This window comes from Zootoca vivipara, chromosome 7, assembly GCF_965207765.1.
Source record: "Zootoca vivipara chromosome 7, rZooViv2.hap1.1, whole genome shotgun sequence".
Taxonomy (NCBI): Eukaryota; Metazoa; Chordata; class Lepidosauria; order Squamata; family Lacertidae; genus Zootoca; species Zootoca vivipara.
The window spans coordinates 26362833-26379057 of NC_142590.1; the positions used below are offsets into that span (position 1 = coordinate 26362833).

Below are 16225 nucleotides of genomic sequence, written 5' to 3' on the forward strand. Positions count from 1 at the left end.
GGACACAAGCGTGCACGACTCAAATCACCAGAACCAGTTGAGATGAGATCAAGAGACCAAATAAATGCAAAGGAAACACAAAACAAGTTCTGCTGTAACTGCTAAATTTTAGTTACAGTCTCAGTATGATCTAGTTTCAATTTAGCTCCAATGTGCAAGTAACATGCTACCTTGGGATGTGGCTTTGTGCATTATGCAGAGGGTTTGGAAGGAAGTGGTAGCACTCTTAGTCTTCTGCACTTCAGGTTGATGTGTGAAGGAGGAACTCAGGCTTCTTCCCCGCAAAAAGATGTGTGATCTGTCTGTGGCAGATCTTCAAGTTCCCCTTTCATTAAAGACTTTGGGAACGTGAAAAGCAAATGGGTGATTCATGCATTCTCTCCCCCATACTTGCCGCAGGCAAAGCTTCTATATGCAGAAAGATATGCCAGAGCTGATGGTGGCTGGTGTGTGTGTGTGGAGAGATAATCTAGTGAATTTGTGAACAGCAGCCAAGGATGTAGAGGCAAAGAAGGGCTGAGTCCATGCATGGTGTTAATGACGTAATATTTGAGGGGGTGGGACAAAGCTGAGCCCCCACAAGGTTGTGCCCCTGTATAGCAGCAAGTGTGCTGCTGGCCACATATTCCTGTAATGTGCGCTTCTGTTATGCTTTTAGATGTGACAGAAGGTGTTCTTGTGATAGTTGCCTTCTCATGATCATTGAACCCTTTTGCACCAAGCTATCTCCTACAATCTCACCAAATCCCTCCCTCTGTTTTATGCCAAAGTCAGTTATGTTTGCTCGAGGATGACTCAGTGGCTTTGATCCGAACTTGTTTTTGGTTTGTTAATGCAAGGGAACATCCCAGTTGCCACTCATTGCCTCCTCCCAGAGACGCTACCTGTGCCACATTGTTCCAGAGGGTCTCCCAAATCCTTAGAAATGGCTCTTTAAGAGGGCACGGGAGGTGCAGCAAGAAGGAGAGGGTAGGAAAGTGCCATTGTGCTATCGGATGCATTGCAAGGCTACCAATTCCATGATGCAGTCTGCTGTTGGAGAAAATATGCATGTTTGCGAGTGATTCAAAACCATTAATAGAATGCAGCCATGAGCCTAAATAGAATCTTGGTGCTAAATTGCTTTGAACAATGGTAAAACACCAGGAGAATGCGCATTGAATTTTAATTTGACTTTCTGCAAAAAGTCACTGTTGGGGCTTAGATAATGGAAGTGGAAGCACACTTTTCTTTTCTACATTTTGCACATTAACTGCCACAAACCTGTTAACAGATTTTGCTTGCAGTCAGGATGCCTGATTTTCTCAACCTTTGCTGGTGAATATGTGAGTTAGTTGCCAGCTCCAGTACTCCTTTTCATGTATTTGTGCTTAGAGGTTCTTGCAATGTGCTATATCAAAATGTTTTATTCATCTCCTGGTGTTTATATAACGCTTACATTAATATTTTTTCCACTTCTATATGACCCAAGACCGTGTTAGGCATTTAGAGAACAAAGCAAGAAAGGTGTTGTCCTTTCTTCAAGGAGCTTAGAATCTAATTTTACACATGACGGAACAACAAGGCCATGACAAACAATAGGAGAGATGGGGTGAAAAAGGACAAAAGATCCAGCACGCTAGGTAAGCTTCAGTCATCCATTCAAAGAGCAACATATCACCATGTAACTTAGGTGACTGCCCTGCTCTCAAAATAAAAGCCACATAGCCAGAGCAAAGAATTAATGAGCACCCCTTGTGCGGAAAGAGGTCTACGTGAATTTTAGATTTAATATTGCAATCCAAAGAATGTGCGAGTTAGTCAAAGAAGAAGAAGAAGAAGAGTTTGGATTTGATATCCCGCTTTATCCCTACCCGAAGGAGTCTCAAAGCGGCTAACATTCTCCTTTCCCCTCCTCCCCCACAACAGACACCCTGTGAGGTAGGTGGGGCTGAGAGACTTCAGAGAAGTGTGACTAGCCCAAGGTCACCCAGCAACTGCATGTGGAGGAGCAGAGACACGAACCCAGTTCCCCAGATTATGAGTCTACCGCTCTTAACCACTACACCACAGTGGTTGAAAGTCTGAGAATAATTCTAGCTTTAATAAAATTATCACCCACCCACCCACCCCCATCCCTCATGTTGCCTTCCCAAAGCTGGCTAAGTGTGGCGCTGGGCGTTAGGAAGAAAGCACGGGGGCCGGGGCTCTGGCAGGGTACTGGGACCCCCCCCCCCCCGCTCCATCCCAAAGCTGGGAAACTGCTTTTACATGTACGTCTCAAGGTAATTTACAGACATCGTCTATGGGACAATGTGGCTCTCGGCTCCAAAAAGGTTAGCCACCTCATGTCTGGTCCCTCATTTCCAGGAACTGGAATGCAGAAGCATACATCTCCCTGAACATGGAGGTCCACATATTTGTGGAAAAAATTCCAGCTGAGCTCATATCCTATGAGTTAGTTTCTGACCCAGGCCATATAAGTTCCAGCCGGGAAGGGGGGGGGCAGGAATCCATTGACGCAGATGTCACCTAAACCGACATAGCTTTCATTGTCACAATGACTACAAATAGAATTTGGTTACTCAAGCAGTCGACTGAGCAAACATATAGGATGATCAAACTGCTGCCGTCCTAATTCAGAAAAGAGCTCCTCTTACCTATGTGGTTTGGCTAATTTATCAACAGGAGACAAGTGAACAGACATGATGTCACTCTTATATTCATGGAGGCATTCCAGGAAACCTTGGGGTCAACATACCTGACTTATTGATGAATGGCTTTTTTAACACACACCCCAACCACAAAGACCCCCATTTAAATTAGTATTTAAATTATGCCTTCCGATTTTATTTCAGTGAGAGTATAAACCATGCGCAGATAAACTAAATATGTAGTCATCCTTATGTTGTCGTGCTGGGTATAGTGGTTGTAGAGTTGCTGATCCTTGCCTAAGCTCTTTGCATGACACCTAAGCATAGCAATACAGTGGAACCTCGTGTTACGCACTGTCCTTGCGAACTCTGTGGGTTACGAGCCCTGCTAACCCAGAAGTAGATGCTCCCGGTTGCAAACATTGCCCCGGGATGTGAGCGGAAGTCGTGCGCCGGCAGCAGCGGGAGGCACCATTAGCGAAAGCGCGCCTCGGGTTATGAACGGTTTCGGCTTAAGAATGAACCTCCGGAACGAATTAAGTTCGTAACCGGAGGTACCACTGTTTTGTCTCCAGCAGCAGAGTTTAAGCGCAGGGGAAAGAGGCAAAGGGAATCGTAGAATCATAGAGTTGGAAGGGACCCTGAGGTTCATCTAGTCCCTGGTTCCAAACTTGGGTCTCGCAACTGTTTTTGGACTGCAACTCCTATCATCCCTAGCTGGCAAGACCAGTGGTCAGGGATGATGGGAATTGTAGCCCAAAACAGCTGGAGACCCAAGTTTGGGAAACGCTGATCTAGTCCAACCCCCTGCAATCCAGGAATCTCTTGTCCAACATGGGGCTCGAACCCATGATCCTGAGATTAAGAGTCTCATTCTCTACTGACTGAGCTATTAAGTCCCATTATGCAAATGGAAGTCCACTCGCACAAAACTGGATGTCACCTATGACTCTGTCGGTTAATTTGTCGTATTTCGTTTGATATGGGCAATGGGTTCACCAAACATTTTGGAAGGAGGTGCACATATCACTTTTTTTGGGGGGGAGAAAACCTTATTTCAAAAAGAAAGGGGATGTTGCTGCCAGTGCAGCTTCTCCCATCACAAACTGAAGCAGAAATCACTTAGAAGTTTGTATTTTATACTTCATTACCTTCCTTTCCAGGAGGACTAGCAACTTAAAGAATAAAATAAAAATCTCATAATTCATCCCCCTACTGGCTGTGGGCTCAGTGCTTCTGTACCCTCTGTACTTGCTTCTCAGCTTCCCCACCTCCATCCATTTGTCTAATTGCCTTGCAAAGTTAAAACGAATGGCTGACACTACAGTGCATCCTGTTGCAATGAGTTCCATAAACTTATGCTAACATTCGCAGTCCTTTAAAAGATTGAAGCCCTGTCTCTCTTGGAACACAGATACTGAGATCTGACTATGAAATAATAATAAAAAATGCCAATTTCTACATGCATTACTGTACTATAAGCAGAAAACATTCTGCATTAAATCTTAATGGAGTTTGATGTACCAAAGTCCCACTTGCTCACAGTGAGATACATGCCCAATAGTCACATCTGGTGCCCAGTCCACGCATTTTACTATGAGAGAGAAGCAAGAATTCCCTTTTGGATGTTGTGTGAGAAGCAGGTGACTGTGTCAGCTGCACATCTGCATTCTCTTCCAGGTCATAATATGCAAAATCCGTAGGTCACAAATGCATATCAACCTCTTGATTTTTCTTCCTTCATGAACCAGGCCCACTGAAATACACTGAGCATGTCAGGTGTTGGTGAGATGATACAAGTGTTTCTTCTGTGTCATTTGCTTTCTGATGTCACGTTCACACATGCAAGTCACCACTTGATGCCGCGGGATGAGGGACCTCATCGTGGCTGGAAGTCTTTTCGCTCCGGGAAATTACCGACACTCACTCTCTGTTCTTCTTCCTTGCAAAGTCGTCTATATCATTTTCTGTGCGGCATCCTGCCCATACTTAGCCACACATGGCATTGCTCTTGGAGATAAGGCCTTCCTGCGGAAGAGTGGGCATTTGCAATGTCATGGGACCTCCACATTTAGGCAGCTTTGTGTTCCTGGGAGGAAAAAGCCTTTGAGAAGGAGAAAATGTAAGCAGACACGATGTCATATTTTCCTACCGATAGGGAAGACTTGCTGGCAGCCAAGAAATCATGCATGTGCTTTAAGAGTGATGGTTGACACAGCGTTTCTATTTAGAAATGCACAAGGACCTGCCCACCCCCCCACCCCAATATTACACGCCTGTGAATAAAGCAAATGGTGGCATGCGAAGCTAACCTCTTAGCACGACTCATTTCCAAAACTTGATGTTATTTTATACCTGAGGTTCCTGGAGTGATGGGTTTGGGGCCAGTGGGAGGAGTGAAATTTCATAATTCTCTTATTTATCCATGAGACTAGAAACAGATCTTAGGAAAGAGACGAGCAAAGTTTGGAACAAAAAACAACCCCGGCTCCTGTCCCTTCCAACCCTACTATTCTGTGATTCTATAGCTGCATGTACAATGCATAATTCTTACTTTGACATCCTGCTTTGTCAGCCTAAGCCAACTTCAGCAAAGGATGTCCTGTTGAGCCAGCCAGAATTTTAAAGCAGTGTATAGATTGTGCATCCCTGAGGAATAAAAGTACATTTCCATGTTATGCAGTTTGTGAGGTGTAACTACATCTTTCATTGTGGAAGATGACCAGCTTTTATATTGGTGACGTGAAATCCATTTATTCGTGGTACCGTGTTTCCCCTTTTTTAATACGTAGTCAGAAAGTAAGCCATGGCAGGGTTTTTAACCATTTGAGAGCTATTAGACATACCCCGAAAATAAGCCATACTTCCGCACCAGCTAGCAGGACCCAGCATGCCGGCCGCGACAGGAGGAGGAAGCCTGCCGGGTCGGGTCAGTGCCCGGAAGCGGCGGTGGCTGCTGCAGTGCCGATAAAGCGTGCAGCAATGCCGCACGGAGCACCAGCCAGCAGGACCCAGCTCCTGTAATGCTGGCCGCGGCAGGAGGAGGAAGCCTGCGGGGTCGGGTCGGTGCCCGGAAGCGGCGGCGGCTGCAGCGCTGACAAAGCGTGAAGCAGCGCCGCACGGAGCACCCAGGGCACGAGCAGCAGGAGGAAAGAGAGAGAGGCTCGTTGCTTACGCACTTTAAGAGAAGCAGCCAGAACCGATCTCCACATTCCGAGCCTCCCTTTTGCGCGTGCGGGCATGTTAAAGCCCCGATCAGTTCACTCCCCACTTCTTCCTCGCCATCCCTCCCTTTCACACGTTGCCTCGACCCCGCAGCCCCCCTCCCTGGCCATCGTCCCCTAAGTGCAGCGCTGCTTCGTGCTTTGTCAGCGCTGCAGCCGCACTCTCTCTGTGTGCGCGCGCGTCTCTTTCTTTCTCTCCCTGTGCGTCCGTCTCTCTGTGTGTGCGTGTGTGTGTGCGCGCGTCTCTCTCTCTCTCCCCCATGCGTCTCTCTCTCTCTCCCCCATGCGTCTCTCTCTCTCGGTGTGTCGGTGTGTGTGTGTGTGTGTGCGCGCGCGTCTCTCTCTCGGGGTGTGTGTGTGTGTGTGTGCGCGCGCGTCTCTGTGTGTTTGCGCGCGCGTCTCCCCCCCCCGACAGAGAAAAGGTTCCGCTTCGGCTCGTCATTCAGCCGCCCCGGCCTCCTCACTGAGGGCCGAAGCTGCTCCCCTCCCCCTCCTCCCCTTTCATCCCTCCCTTCCCTCAGTTGGTCCATCAGTCGGGGTTGTGTGCGCGCGCGCGCCAGGAGCATGGCCCAAGCCTCGTCCCCCTCGCACTTCCCTCACAAGCGTCTCGGAGTGGGACGGGTCATGGCCTCCCTCACAAAGTCCCCCCCCCTGTGTGCACATCTGTCTCCGAGGCAGGTGGCCATCCAGCCTCTGCTTAAAAGCCTCCAAGGAAGGAGAGCCCTTGACTCAGGATGGGTAGGAGGGGAAAGGGAAAAAATAGAAGAGGCAGAAAATGGAAAAGACCATAACAGAGTGGCAGAGCACCCTGTGCTCTGTATGCAGAAGGATCCCAGGTTTAACCCCCAGGTACCCCCAAGTTTGAAATCCTGGAGAGCTGCTGCCAGCCTGGTTGACAGTAAAACCTGGAGAGCTCAGTTGGCTAGAGTGTGGTATTTAAATGTGCGCGGAAGAGAGCGCCGAGTGTCCTGAGCCAGTGGGACCCAGTTGTACCAGCACTTAAAAAAAAAAAAAGACACCCCCTGAAAATAAGCCACCGTGTGTTTTTTTGAGGAAAAAATGTTATAAGACGGTGTCTTAAAAAGGGGGAAACACGGTACTTGTTTAAAGAGCCTTTTTTGTTTTATTGTGGCAACGTCAATGGTGGTTTCCCTGTGAGGGAGTCCTGGCCACATCTGGCTTCCTAGATTATATCATAAAGCACTATGCAGTTTCCCTAGGATCACAGAAAAGAGACTGGATTCTACATATTTGGACATGTCTAGACACTTTCATGATTGCTCTGGGACGCATAAGCAGGAAGTGCAATAAGACTGTGGTAGAAATGTTTGTCGGCACATATGCCACTGCTGATGGTAACGGAAAGAAAGCATGGCCATGCTCCGTGGGCATTTTTTTGTGTTGTTTCAGAAGAGTGGTTTTCCTTTCTTATCAGTATTGTCAATGGTACATGGTAGAGATGCAGAACCTGTGACCTCTAGATGTTTTCTGGACTCCCACCTCCCATCAACTCCAAGCAGCAGGGCCAGTTGTCAGGAATGGTAGACATTGCAATCCAATAACATTTTGGGGGTTCACCAGTTCCCCATTCCTGGCATAAGGTAAAGACTGTGCCAGGAAGCACCTTTAAGTATTGCATTAACCTAGTTATTTAATATAGTTAGAGAAGCCGAGATTCCTAGTGTGAAGTGTTAACGTCATTAAATTATCCAGGATACTTACTGACAAGTATTTCCTCCAGCAAACAGTAAAAATCCAGCTCCTGCGTCTGTTAGGTATACAATAAAATTATGAATTGACGCAAAGCTATCCGCCTGTAGAGCAGTTGACTTTTATATGCCATTACACTTTTGACCCTTCTTTCGGTTTTGCTTCTTCGCCTTCAGCGCTGTCTTTTTGCCTAGCTCTCTTTTTAATTGTAGGGTGTTTGCTGTTCCAGCAATCTCCCTTGCTGGAATACAGCACTTTGTGATGTATGGAGAACTGATGGCAACATGAGAAGCGTTATTGCCCTTTCATGCCAGGTAACAGGGAGATAAGTAAATACTGTCTATACCTGGTGTTGACCAACATACCTTAAATTAGGAAGGGTTTGCATTTTCAGAACATGTTGGATATAGAATCCTGGGCACTGCAATGGCAAGGGAACAATCCCAGATTGGAAAAAATGTCATATTGTTCTACTGGCAAAACTTTTTCAATATATGCCTTGAAAACAGCAAATGTGTAACATACAGATTTCCTTGTCCACCTTTTATGCTGACTTTTCTCAGCTTAACAGCAAAGGCAGACAGTCTGTTTATAGCTGGTTCCATGTGCTAGCACAATGCTGTACTGTTTGGCTTGTGGGCTCTGGAGAGGAATGTTTTAAAAATATAAAATGGTTCCATTGACTTTTTCCCCCCTTCTTCTTCTTCCTTAATTCGGGGAAATATTGCTGTTAATATTAGTTGGTGGAAAAGCTTCCTTTTAAGAAAAATAGTAACTCAGTCCTATATATGAGGCTTGAACTGTTGACACAAGAGAAAAGGCTAGAATGTTGTTAGAGTAGGTGCAATAGTGTTCAGAAGGGCTGGATCGAGGATGCAGTAAGAGGAAATTCCTCTCTGCCTCCTTAACATATCCTGTGTAGGAGGCAGTCAGAATAGCAACCCTTAAACTTAATGGAGCACAGAGCTAATGTCCAAATATTATTCCTGCATACCTGCATAACCACCGGAATGATGGGGGTAAAGGAGCAAGCTAGGTAGAAGTGTGGCTAACTTTCAGCTGTCCCCAGAAAACCCTGTGGATTGACTTCTGCTACCACAGAATAATCAATCCCCTATAGAGGAAATAAGCATCTTTGTTCTTTCCATTGATTTCAAGGCACATTGAATGTTTCCCGTTGCCCTGCAACTAGTGTTGAGCTGAATCATTAAAGTACAGTAACACCCAAACACCGGAATAGATTAAAGAATTTAAACTTGGCGAGGGAGAGGGTCAATGTTGGTGCCATTTTGAAAAGTAATGCACAGGTATGGGGAGACATCATTGGACAGAATCACGTGTCGTCGTGGTTCACATGAACACCACTGGAACTTCGTATGACGTGAATAAGCAGAATGGTAACAAATCTTTTTAGTCTTAATTCCATCTACTCCATAAGCACTACTTAGTAAATTCAGCACTACTTACATACCTGCTTAGTAAGCACTAAGTTGAATGCTAGAGGATGTGGGTACTCCTCCATCTCTATCCCTCCAACTCTGCAGCTTACTGAACTTTGCACTTGACCTTCTCCCCCAATCCCCATCCCCGATTCCCAGGTCCATCACCAGTTGTGATCTGCAGGTCAACCCTCTTATGATTCATGGCTTTCATATTCCAAGTTGATGCTTTTGCCTGATACACAGCCTTCTATATAGTGGACTCCTACAAACTCAGAGCCATATGGATATTCCTTTTGTTGCCTGACTCACCTTTTCCTTACCTCCACACGGCAGCGAGCCTATGATCCTTTGTTTTGTTCACGCTGAATACGCGTAACAAAAGTGCATACATCCAAGAGATTTGTATAGGGTAGTTCCGTTATATCTATTTCTGTGGGAAAGGGCCAACATTTTACAGAATGCAATGCTTAGGTGACCATATTGAACTGTGTCATGTGGAAAGAGCCACCAAGAAACAGCGTGTTTGCTAGTGGGGTGGCAACGATTATGATTTATTATTTTATTTAATTATTGGATTACTATTTATTAGATCTCTTACCAGCCATAAAGCAAAAGTAGTAGGGGCAATCTTTGGATTACGTATATACCGTGTTTCCCCCTTTTTAATACGTAGTCAGAAAGTAAGCCATAGCAGGCTTTTAAAGCATTTGTGCAATATTAAACACCCCCTGAAAATAAGCCATACCTCCGCGCAGGAGCGCCGCTCGCCTCGAGGCAGTGGGACCCAGCAGCAGCACCGTCCTTGTCCTCCCGCTGCTGTTGCTGCTGCTGCTGCTGCTGGGTGTTATGTGGTCGTAGCAACCCCTGGGGGCTGCATGGCCCAAGGCCCAAGGCTGAGCGGCGGCGGGAGGCCCGCGGGCGCTTCCGCACCGCTGGAGTGACGGGCGGCCGCGGGAGCGCTGCTGGCCCCTTCCGCGACGCCGGAGTGTCGTGGGCTGCATGGCCCAAGGAAGAGTGGTGACGGGAGGCCTGCAGGCCCTTCTGCACCACCGGGGCAACACACGGCGGGAGCGCTGCTGGCCCCTTCTGCGCCGCCAGAGCGCCCGGCGAGGAGGCCTGCCGCCCCGGTGCCCAGAACCGGCGGCGGCAGAGCGGAGCGCTCCACAGCGCCGATCGCTCCGCAGCGCCGATCCCTCGGAGCGCTCCGCAGCGCCGATCAGGCAGAGCGCCGAGCCAGCGACCTGGCCTCTTCCTGCCTGCCGCCTGCTGCCCAGAACCGGCAAGGAGGAGGGGAAAGGGGCGTCTGGGAAGGAGTCGGGAGGGCCCTTGCTGCATGAGCCGTGGGCGCGCGGCTCCTTCCAAGCTTGAGCGAGAGGCTTGAAAGGGACGCGGCAACGAGGGTGATGGCTGCGCGGCCGTGGGGGCTCTCAGTGCCGCCTTGCCCGGGCCCCACATTCCCCGGAGGCCTTCCATCTTGCCAAGCTCGGCTGGCCAAGCTCGGAAGGCGCGCGGGTGGCCTGTCTTCATGGCCCGGCCGAGGAGGCCTGCCGCCCCACCGCCCAGAACCACAGATACCATAAAAACATAATAACAATAAGACATCCCCTGAAAATAAGACACCGTGTGTTTTTTTGAGGAAAAAAAGTTATAAGACGGTGTCTTAAAAAAGGGGAAACACGGTAGCTACTTTACTAGTTTGCATTGAGGGTTAAAATGTTACAAACACATTCCTCATGAAATAGGACAGAAAACAATTAATATTGGTGGAGAGGTTGTAGGCTAGAGTGCAGTTGAGGGTAGAGATGGGGGCCAGGTCTCCCTCCTGAAGCTGGGAAAAAAAGTTCGTGTGTAATCTTTCAGATTTAGCAGTTTCCTCTTCCCTGAATTTCTCATTCTTTTTGAAGGCTCTGCATCTCAATAGAGTCAGGGACAGCTGGCATGATGACAGGAGATTAAAAAATGAATGCTTTGTCAGCCTCCGTCTGGATGCTACCATTATTTTAATGCTAATGTGGTTTCTCCTCAGTCTTTTTCCCATATGAATGTAGGGAACTAAAGCCTGCTGATATTTATGGGATTTTACTAGATTAGCTTTTTTTAAAAAAAAACAAGCCCCAAAAAACTTTAAAGTAAAAGAGGCAGTTCATTCAGTAGTGGGGGTTTGCTGAAAGTGCCACCTCAGATAAAATATTACAGGAGTCAAGTAAGTATAAATAAGACCCTTGCCTATGAAATGGCTTCTTATGTGAATTTGGGATTAAGGCCAAGAGTATGTCTAGGTTTTAGGGAAATTTATTAGTCGAGGTCAACTGTATTTCTAGGACTCGGAAGATGGGATGGCAAAGAATTTGCCAGTTGGAGTCAGCTACATCCTCAAGTGCCATGCCTTCCTTTTACTGAGAGTTTTCTCCTCTCTTTTTTTATTTAACATTTTGAACTCTTAGGATGATACTGTTTGCAATTTTGACTATTATGCACCCTGAATCGCAGCAGATGAGTAATATGTAATACAGTACCCCTTACTGAACACATGAGTACAGCACATTGTTCTTCTGAGAAAGTGCCAAATTTTAATGTCCCCCTTTTTTGGAGACACATACCAGTAGCTCTGCTATAGGATATTTCTCCCTCCCTCTCCCTCCCTCCCTCCCTCCCTCCCTCCCTCCCTCCCTCTCTTTCTCCTACTTTGGTAATTCCATCTGAAATGATATACTGTTGGCCATCTTAGCTGACACACCACTTATCGGTTGCTTACCCTTTTCCCCCTCGAATAACTACTTACTGGGTTTTGTAAACAAGGATCATAGGAATGGCAAACGATACAAATAAATAGACCCTCCATCTGGCCGCATCAGATTGTCATGAAGTGTTGTGGAAAGGAGAGGGGTTGGGCTGGAGTTAGGATTCCTGCCTTCTCTTCCCAGGCATTAAGCATGGTTTGTATGAATTAGCTTTCAAATTTTTAGGCCAGTTTTTTAAAAAAATGCTTTAAGAAGGGATATGCTGAGGTTGGAATTTCCTCGCTCGGTTCTCTTTCCAATTGGACCCATTGTTTTGAAGTATCATCTAAAACAGGCATGTACAACAGGTGGATCGCGATCTACTGGTAGATCCCCTTGTGATCCTGATAGATTGATACGCCCCCCAAAGAAAGTTCAACAACTGTGGGCCCTCTACCCTAAAAAAATCTCAAGAAGTCTGGGCAATCCTCTCCCCCCCCAAAGGTAAACCACTCTGAGTCCTCCCCCCCCCTAAGAAAAGCTCAACAACTCTGGGCAATCTCCACACACTCTTCTCCTCCCTCCAATGACAACGGGTTGATCACTGTCAGGTTTTATATATATATATACTGGGAGTAGATCACAGTCTCTTGGAAGTTGGATGTACCTGATCTAAAATAAAAGGGATGGTACGTTTTACTTGGTTAGCAATAAAATATAGCTTCAATTTTGTGATGACGCAGCCTCCTTACACTGAGGAGGTACAGACGTTTGGCACTTATTCTGGGTCTTTTGCAGGGGGACGACGGCACTTTTCTGCCACTTTCATATCTGTTTGAGTGGAATCCAGGTTAGGAGTGATTTGGAATAGAAACAGAAATTTTGATAAGACCCTCATTTTTTACCATTGCTAATCTTCCTGGGAGGGTTTGCTCCATTTTATTTCTTCAAATTTCTTAGAATTGTTCGACATACAGGGGGATAGTGAATAGAGTGTGTTAAGGTTTCTTCTGGTAATTAAATATCTTGAGCTTTGTGTGATGGAGTTTAACGCCTGTGAGTTCTCTGAATACTTCTTGGATCTTGGGTGGTACATTGAAGCTTAAAGCTCCAGATTTTGAGAAGCTAACCTGAAAACCTGGTAATGTTGCAAAGTTGCTGAGCACTCCAAGTATTGCTGCTTCCGTGTTTGGCAGGTCAGGTGTCATAATCATTAAATCGCCAGCAAATAGCCTGGTCCTGTAGTTTTGTTTTCCAATTTGGGCTCCCTTGATGTAGCTAAAAAGGGAACACGTGGAGCGAGTCTTCAAATCTCCACCAGGGATGGACTGATATATTTTATCCTTACTGTGATGGAAACTTTAGAGTATATTTGTTTCAAAATACTTGATTGCCCCCCCCTTTTCTTTTTACTGTGAGTCAAGTTACGGTTTTGTGACCTGTTTAAAGTAGAACTTCAAAACAGGGCATTTCTCATGCAAACTTTTCTTTTTCCTTCCATTATCTTCCACTTAATCCTTTAAGAGTGTATCCTCCTACAACTCCTCTCAGAATCCAGCAATTCACAAATACCAGCGTCAGGGGTGACAAAAGCCCAACTGAAAATGCCATCCACCAACAGATTATATATAAAAGAGGCTTCGCAGATGCTTTTCTTTCCTTGGCTCCTCAATGTTTTGTACCCTACTGGCGCCACTGCAATCTTTCCCATTCCCTAGAGCTCTGCCTCCCTCTGAGGATTCCCATGTTTTGTCTTTCTCTCTGTGGTCCTCCTGCCTGCTGTCCATTCATGTTTCTGATTTATTTCACTCACAGTCTCCGTATAGGTTGATGATGTTTTGCTCCAGGCAACTCTATTACAGGCTAAGATTCAAAGAGGGTGGAACTACGCATGAATGGATGCCCGCTGTGGGGGCATAAGTAAATGACAAGGCACTTGCCGTCTTCTCCTCAGGGTAACAAAACACAAGCAAAAAGGCACCCTTTCCCCACCCTCCAGCCATTGATATCATTTAGGGAGGGCAAGGGGCATCTATGTCTCTCGTTCTGCACTCTGATTGACTACTGTAATAAACAGTATGCAAATAAAAAGTAATAAACTATATGCTAAGTATGCATGCCAAAGGCACACATTCCATTGCTTCATAAAACATAGACCGTTTGCCCTGTGTTGATAACATTGCTATAGTAAGGGATACAGCAAAGTGCTCCTTGGGTCACTCCATGCCAAATCACCTGGTGCCGTGTGCTCTCACGACTAAGATTTTCTTCAAAAAAAAATTATGTGTAGATACCTATGAGATAGGGACCCAGGTGGTGCTGTGGTTAAACCACTGAGCCTAGGGCTTGCTGATCAGAAGGTCGGCGGTTCGAATCCCTGTGACGGGGTAAGCTCCCGTTGCTTGGTCCCAGCTCCTGCCCACCTAGCAGTTCGAAAGCACATCAAAATGCAAGTAGATAAATAGGAACCGCTACAGCGGGAAGGTAAACAGCGTTTCCATGTGCTGCTCTGGTTTGCCAGAAGCGGCTTTGTCATGCTGGCCACATGACCTGGAAGCTATACGCCGGCTCCCTCGGCCAATAATGCGAGATGAGCGCGCAACCCCAGAGTTGGTCACGACTGGACCTAATGGTCAGGGGTCCCTTTACCTTTACCTTTTCCTATGAGATAAGCTCAAAATAATATTTTAAGATTTTTTTTTTTTGGCCCAAAATTGGGCGCAAGAGAATTTTTTGAAAATTTCAAATTTTGAAGAAAATCTGAGTCGTGAGAGCATGGTCGACTATTAAAATCAGGTGATTTGGCATGGAATGACCCCCCCTTTTAAATAATGCTGGAAACTTCCTCCCCACTACCCTGAAATATCCCCCCCCATTTGATATGTGAGGGGCTTTATTTCTTAGGGCCCAGTGGCGGCCAAAGAGAGAATCACAGCCTCTGATGCTGTTAAGGGAGGCAGGATCACTAGCGCTGCTTAGATGGCACTGCCAAACAGGGCTTTACATCTGTCCACAAAAGAGCCCTGTGTGGTCGGCCATGATGGTTTCTATTTTATGAATGGGACACAGAGTCCAAGGAATAGGTTTGCCACCAGGGAATGGTCTTAGAGAGCCACCCTGCTCCTGGAAGTCAGCATGGCAGCAGCGATCATCAGGCCTGTGGTGACAACACTAGCATTCAGTTGTTTTGAGGAATAATGAAGTAAGCCAGAGAAAAGTGCTGATAAAATACCTGGAGGGTGTGTGTGTGTGTTGTAGCTTTTCACTTTAAAGCTTTTCCTCAGGTTCTTGGCTTAGAGTGTGGTCATTCCCCTCTCCAAAATGGCACCCGTACAGCCATCTCTACACCCATAGGCCCTCCTTCCCAGGCTTCAACACTATACAAGTTTGAAAGGATCGTCTCATTTCCGGCATTGGTCATTGGGAAGTTCTCCTCTCCCTACACATACGTTCCACAAATGTCTTAGCAAAATGCTGCGGGTCTTCATCTGGATAATAAAATAATAATACAAATAAAGCGTAGCTCTATTGCTTGTTGGGACTTAGAGACAAAAGAGGTTGAATATTCTCTCTGACTCTGATACAAATCGGTGATTTAAAAGAAATCCAATAGAGAAATCCACTTTGGCATGTCATTTGCAATCTTTCTGGCAACCAACTTCGCTGAGACTTTTTGGTGAAGTGCTGAGCTGAAGTGTGTGTGGGAAAGCCTTCACACTGAACTTCACTTCTTGTCTTCTGTGTCATTTTGAACTCTGTCCTTCCCTTTATTTGGACTTTCCGTGCTCTTGTGAAGCATCTTTTGCTGTAGCATCTGTCAAGTCTATTTCATCCTTGTAAAAATAAAGCACGTCTTTTTGCATAAATGAAAAAGCAGACAGAAGAAAGAGCAAATAAGAATCATGCTGCTCAAATTATTCATTTTAGTCCAATATAACTGCAGAGATTGTGGCCTTAGTCCTTAACACTAGAGCATGAATTTGATTTAAATAAACTATTGTTTTAATAGTGATTTAAATATTTTTTTAAAAAAATAATACACCCGCCTTACCATGTTTACCTATTGAATATAAAGGGGCTTGCTCCCAGATAAGTGTGTTTAGGGTTGCCTTAGGCTGTGTTTGCACTTTCTTCACATGATAAGGTCCTCACCTTCATGCCTGTACAGTGGTACCTCCAGGGCCCTCTTAAGTATAGCTGGCGCCCTGGCGCTGTGGTGCGACGGATCCCTCCGGCGCCCCCCCTGCCCTGTTTCACAGCGCAGGCGCCCTGGTGCTCTGCGCCACCCAGCCTGGCTGTAGGGCTGGCCCTGGGTACCTCAGGTTATGAACTTAATTTGTTCTGGGGGTCGGTTCTTAACCTGAAACTGTTCTTAACTTGAGGCACGCTTTCGTTAATGGGGCCTCCCACTGCCGCCGCGTGATTTCCATTCTCATCCTGGGGCAAAGTTTGCAACGCGAGGTACTACTTCTGGGTTAGCAGAGTTTGTAACCCAA

At 46.4% G+C, this 16225-nt stretch overlaps 1 protein-coding gene across 3 annotated transcripts in view; it reads left to right on the forward strand.

The window, feature by feature from the left end:
• DDAH1 (dimethylarginine dimethylaminohydrolase 1) overlaps positions 1 to 16225 on the forward strand; it is a 108407-nt gene that overhangs the window by 7879 nt on the left and 84303 nt on the right. Inside the window, exon 3 of one of the 3 annotated variants that reach the window (XM_088673877.1) lies at positions 1472 to 1622. The exons of the other annotated variants lie outside the window; for them this stretch is intronic. The gene's annotated coding sequence lies outside the window, so the exon portion shown is untranslated. The remainder of the gene's footprint in view (positions 1 to 1471; positions 1623 to 16225) is intronic. 3 annotated transcript variants of the gene reach the window in all.